Consider the following 6609-nt stretch of genomic DNA (forward strand, 5'->3'; position numbering starts at 1 on the left):
CAAGGATGGGCTTCGCTTTGGAGCTCTTGTCTGAGTTGAAATTTTGAGCCTTGGTGATTTATAGAATTAGGATCTCTGTGTATAGAAAGTATCAGAATACTATTCCTGAAGTACTTGAGGTTTTAGAATGAGGCAAACAAAATCAGGTATCCTGGCCACAAAAAAAGTAGTATCCTCTATTACTGGAATAGTAATCCTGGCATCAGGAATGAAGGAGTTGTTCATGAGGCAAGGTCAAAACCAAGACCTTACCTTAGCTGGGTTACTGGATCTCTGTTAGTTTCTTATAGGTGGCAATTATTTAACCCATCAATATGAAGGTTGTTGAATTCAATTTTAGAGTTACCTAGTGTCTGATCAATAGATTGTAATAATTGGTTATTTTTTTCTGGGAGAGACGGACACTAACACAGTCACAGATTGATTTGTTTAAGGTCATTTGTCCATGTAGGTAAAGTGTAAATGCCAACAGATATTATTCCCTATGGTCTCATTTGATGAGACTGGAATTTGCCAGAAGTTTTAACCATGGGGGTCTGGCAATTGATGACATATCCAGCAGACAGTAAGATTGAAAGCAGAGGCTACTATTTGGGATAATGTAAGAATGGCTTTAAAATGAGTATGTTCTGCTCTAACAGTTACAATAAGGGAAGAAAAGAGGAAAAGGTCATTATAGGAATAACAACTAGATGTTTATAGAAAATGAGAAGAAAAATTATTATAAGCAAACACCAAGTCTGTGTACTGGGTGAAAGTTATCTACTATCTGAGGTTATTAGCTTGTTTTGAAGATCTTGGGTCAGTTGCATACTACCAAAGACTGGCTGCTTCTGGTGGATCTCTGAGAATCAATTTGAAAAGCTGTATTGGAGTAGCCTTCAAATTTAAAATTGCTTCTTTAGCTGTGAAATATGAGCCCAATGATGGATTACCTGGAGTTTCACTGCTGTATTTTCACTGCTGTATTTTATTATTACACTTGATCTTAGCCAAAAGACCGAGAAGCGATGCTGCGTATTTATTATTAACAGAACTTCATAAGGTTCTTTCCAATGAGATTAAAGAGCAGTTTTTCTCTGATGTCTTTTCCAATAGATAAAAACGTCTGGCCCAAGATCATGAAAATGGGTTTAAGAAGATGTGGAAAGCTAGCCTTAAACTGTTGGTGATAGGACTGGGTATAATATATGGGTCCCTTACAGTATTTTACCATGATTGCATGTAGTAGGGCAAGCCTAGTATCAGAGGTGAAATCCTAAAATGCCTGTGCCTTCCAGTTACCACTTTACAGGATGATAACTGATGTGTCCTCAAAAGAATGGACTGTATGGCTTTAAGGGCTTGTGGATTACCTTTGACCAGAGGAGTTTAAGGGTTTCTGAAAGTTTTGATGATTTTAATTTAAATATTATAGTGATTCTTTCACCTTTTCCAGAAGATTGTCATGGTAAGCGCAGTGTAGTTTTTAAATAAGCGGTAAAGCCTTACAGAGTTCGTCGATAATGGTTCCCATAAAATGTGTTCCTTAGTCACTTGGCATAAAAGTTGGTCTGCTCTGGGTTGGAAACGCAAAATCAAAAAGCTTTTTTAAGCATCTGTAAGGGCTGTAGCTTTTTGGCAAGGAAATGCTTCAGCCCATCCTGAGAGTAGATCTACAATAACTGAAATACATTCAAATCTCATGGAGAGTAGAGTTTGATTAAAAACCATCTGAAGGTGTTCAAAAGACCCCTAGACCCCTTGGTTCCTGGTTATGTCCCACCTTTATAGTTTTTCCAGGATTATGTTGTTGACAGTTCACACATGTCCTGAAAATAACTTCAACTCTCTTTTTAAAGTTTTCTCACCAATCCTGATTTAAGACGGTAACCAATTTGTCTACACCAGGCTGAATAGTTTAATGGAGAAATTCAGCAAATATCCATCCATTTAAAAGCATCTGATGCCATCAAGTGGTTTTCTTGAGAGCACTGGAGATGGAGTGAAAGGTGAAACCAGATTTTTTCCATTCTTTCTTTTTGAAGTTAGGGGTTAAATATTAATATTTTATGAATTCTTTGAGTCATTTCAGAGATTTATCCTTTGAGGATTTGCATAGACTCTCACAACTTTGGTTAAGGCTACTTGTTTGGCATAATGATTTTGAGAGCATTTTCTTTAGCTTCCATATGATCTCTTTTTGCATGGTCTACAACCATAGTGATAACCACCTCTGTAAAAGTAGAGTGTATCTATTAGTTGCTTAATTTGTCCATTTTGGATGGAGGTTCCAGCGGAAGAAATACTCTTTGTTTCCAAAGTGTCCCAAAATGACACATTATTCCAAGAGCATACCTGCTATTGTATATTTGTTTACTCTGGAGGTTTTGGCCATCTGAGCTGATTTTACCTCATGTAGGGGGATTATATTCTAAAGCTTAAATTAGTGATGCCATATCCTGCTTCATAATATCTGGCTTCAGTTTTCCATCAACAAATAATATTAGGTCAGGATTCTCAATGGGAGTGTGTAACTGATCTGAGTGAAGTACAGAAAAATTCTCTAACTGAAGTCAGGCAATCACGAGCTTCCCCTTCTGGTGGGGGCAAGTGAATGGCAGAATTCAGGGTGGGGCTGCAGTGAATAGTAATGTGAAGGAGAGAATAGCAATGTCATAAGAGATTAATTGGCTGGCTGAAAAGTGTTGTATGTTCTCACAGTAATAATATGTCTGTGCTGCACGAGACCCCATGAGGTTCCATTGCCCTAAGACAAGGGTGATAAACCTTTGCACCAGGGTCAAGGATGAGGATATGGCAGGTGATGGGTTTTTGATGGTTCCCATGAAGTTGAATTAAAATCCCAAGGGCTTATCTAGATCACTCATGTACAAATAAAAGGATCTTTTATAGTTAGGGATGTTCAGGGAAGGAAGCTGTGGAAGAGTCTTCTCCAAGTTATTTATAGAAGCCCTGTTCATGTTTGGGCTTCCAGAGGAGAGAGGGTCTCTTACTCAGGACATTGTCAATTCATATGGAAGTGTCATAGTCTCAGAAAAATTCAGGACTCATTATCTGCAATATCCTATTAAACCTGGAAATACTCTCAGTTGTCATTTTGTAAGATATCTAGGATAAGTTAAAATACTTTAAAATATATCATGAGAGAGTGTTTTTCCCTCCTGGGATAGATCATGCCCTAAATAATGGAGTGTGTTTTGACAAAAATTTTATGTCCCTTTCTTGCTAAGGCTGTGAGCAAGAAAATGGAATCCTCATTTCAGGATTCCTTGTTTACTGAACAAGGATTAACAAAGGCCATCTACATATTATATTAGTACTGAATCACAAAGGGATTTTAGATAATTTAAGTCTGACTGAGGAACTGGGAGATAAGAGAGAGCTTCAGTGTGCCCCTGTGCATGCCTGTCCAGGTATATTGTTGTCCTCCGCAGGTGAAGGCAAACAGACAGTTACTGTCCTAGTCTGGAAGTATACTGAACAAAGCAGAGATCTCTACAGTTAAGCCATTGACTATCCTTGTTAAGTTGCGGGGGTGATATCAGAAGGCAGAAGGGATGTTTTTCAGTTAAGGGTCCAAGTGTTACAGTTAAGTCATTGGACTTAGAGAAATCTCTGGGTTATTTGAAATACCTAACACCAGTGTGATATGATTATTCCAAAGAAGAAGCTGGGAAAATGTGGCAGAGTTTCATGTAGAAAGAGTAACCTTACTATCTACCAGGAATTGATGAAGTTGACCATCTGTGTTTATAATTAATTTACCTTCAGTGTTTAAAGATGGGGAAAGATACTGGATACTTTTCGTTTCCTGGACCATGCTCACTGATGTGAATTTTCTGGTTTTTATTTTCATCTTGGTTTCTATTTTGCAACACTGGACAATCTTTTTTCCAGAGTCCCTTCTGTTTCCAATATCTATAATTATCCTTATCAATTGGTGATCAGTTGGAAAGTGGGTCATCTAGCTGTCTGGTGTGCAGGGCCATAAACTTATTTTGCGTCTTGTCTGGTTTTTGTTCTTAAGCTCTTTCAAAATGTTTTGTCAGGAAAAGGGGCTATTTCACATTCTAATTTCTGTTCTTTAATTAGGTCTCTAACGTCAGATTTAACCTCAAAGATAAAATGAAATAGAAGAGCTGTTGTTACTTCAAAACCTACTTTAGCTTCTGAATATTGTTTGATGGTATTTCCTGGTGTATCTTGAAAATATCCTATTTCATCTTTTATCTGTTTACATGATTGAATTACGGTCCAACCAAATTTTATTGGAAAGGTTTAGGTGTGAGTTTTAGGAAACTTTGGCTTACGTTCTGACCTTTTTTGGTTTTGTTTTGTTTTGTTTTGTTTTGATCCTTAGGTTTATGGAAAGAGAGATTCGGTAGGTCCCTTTCTGAGTCAGTTCAATAAGCTTTTGCCATTCAAGAATTAGCCTCTGAAGTTCTGTCCAATATGTGTATAATTTAATATAGATCAGGTAACCCTGGGTCCTATTCACCCCCCAAAATTCCAGGTTCTCCTGTGAATAGTTTCTGGACGTCTCTGAGTGTAGAGAAATCCTTAATTATAACTCTTAGTTTGGCATGGGTACAAAGTTTAAGTTCTGTAGTTGCCCACATACCTAGCTCATAGGAAGATGGATCTTCAGAGGCAATGAGCATTGTGGAGTCTTAGGAGAATCACTGGGAAAAAGTAGGGGGTATGGACAAGGGGAAGGAGAGAGGAGTTGACCGAGGTGTGAGAGCGAGAATAGAGGACAAGAGGGTGGACAAGGAGGGGGAGGATTTACTAGGGAAATGAGTCTAGTTCATTGCTGCTTAAGTTTGTCAAATTGCTCACTAGCTTGGCCAAAGATCTTTTAGCAAAGCAACTTTTGATCAGAATTCATTTGGAGGCCTCTGCCTACCAATCAAAAAATGCTGCCAATTAAGACTGAGTAATGTTTCTTTCCTAAAATGTTTTTCCAAACAGTTTTGTCCCTCTGAAGTGTTTCCTAGAGTGGCCACTGAAGGCCCAAACCATCCTTGGAGAAGTTATGCCATCCAGAAAAATAGACGTAAGAATTCAGATTACAAATGAGAGGTTTTCCTGGAGGAGAACATTGAGACTTAGACACCCCCAAGAGGCGTGGCAACGGTTAGTAGAAGAGCAGTGCTTGTGCCACTCATGTCTTGGGCACCCACCCTAATATTTGTCCTCCTCCAAATGCAGACCCAACAATCCACACCCCCAGCAGGCATAAAACCAGGAAGAACACTCTCTCTCTCAAAGCCTGGCTCTCAGGACGCAGAAAAGTTTTATTGGCGACCCAGAGCAAAGTTTGTTCAAACTGACACCAGTCTGGTGAGAAACTCAGTAGTTTAAGAGGCAGCTCGAACAACAGGCTTATAGACCTGGCGCCTGTGTTTTACCCTGTTGATTCTCCTTCTTATGAAAAGCAACGTTTTGAGATAGCACGAGACAAAATAAAAGCACAAAAGGGAGCAAAAGTGATGAAAAGGAATGTCCTAATTCCATCAAGTGTACCAAACAAATGGAAACCAATAACAAAACCCAGGTACCAAAATGAGACTAAATGACTGAGGAGTAATTTTTAAATGCTAGGTCCCCTGCCCTTTTTACACAAAGGGCTAAATACTGCACATTCCCTATCCAGTGGGTATTTGTAAAATATGTACATTTTATTCTGGGCCATCAATTTTTCCTGCTCTACTGGCTTTTTCCCATCAGCCAGTAACATATGTGCTAATATTTCCCATATTTTAAGAAGTCCTCCTTGACTGCATAGTACACACACACATAGCACCATTCTATTGGGGTTTTCTCTGTGGAAAGATTCATCAAAAATTATAGTCTATATCCAGCAACTTTTCCCCTCCTTCACTTCAATCCCATTCCTCCCATTATCTCTTGAACCCGTCATGACCAGGCTTCCTTTGGCACCACTCCAGCAAATACACTTTTGTCGGGTCCACCAATGACCTCCATGTTGTTTGATCCAATCTTAAGTCCTCATCTTGATCCATCTATCAGCAGGATTTGACCTAGCTGATAACTTCTAACTTGAAGCACTTTTTCTGATAAAACTTTCACTGGTCTTTTTTAGTTCTCCTACCTCCTTGTCCTTCTTCTTCTTCTTCCTCGCTTGTTTCTCATCTGCCTGACGTCTAAATAAATATGGCTGCAGGGCTCAGTCTTTTCACGTCTGCTATTTAGCTACACTAACTCCCTAAATGATCTCATCTAGTCTTAATGGCTTAAAATAACATTATAGACTGTTGACTCTCATATTTATATTTATACTCCAAGGCTCTCTACAGAAACACAGTTAGATGCTTAACAACCTTTATGTTTAGTCGGCACCTAAAATGAAACATGAACAAAAGCTCGCTGGTGGGTTTTTTTTCCTTGATCCTATTCCTTCCACAGTATTCTCCAGGTCAGCTAAAGGCAATCCTATTCTGCTAGTCACCCAGACCAAAACCTCAGCATCTTCCTTGACTCCTTTCCTGCCCTCCCATTCCACATCTGGTTTATAAGTAAACCCTCTTGGCTCTAAATATATCCAGAATCCAGACATTTCTCACCACCTCCACTGTTATTACC

General features: G+C 38.9%; 1 pseudogene; it reads right to left on the reverse strand.

The window, feature by feature from the left end:
• Nucleotides 1-845: 845 nt before the first annotated feature.
• LOC123840141 (U2 spliceosomal RNA) lies at nucleotides 846-1012 on the reverse strand (annotated as a pseudogene).
• Nucleotides 1013-6609: the final 5597 nt, after the last annotated feature.

This window comes from Mirounga angustirostris, unplaced genomic scaffold (genome assembly GCF_029215605.1).
Source record: "Mirounga angustirostris isolate CCGP_5_RB_7025 unplaced genomic scaffold, mMirAng1.0.hap1 SCAF_3, whole genome shotgun sequence".
NCBI lineage: Eukaryota > Metazoa > Chordata > Mammalia > Carnivora > Phocidae > Mirounga > Mirounga angustirostris.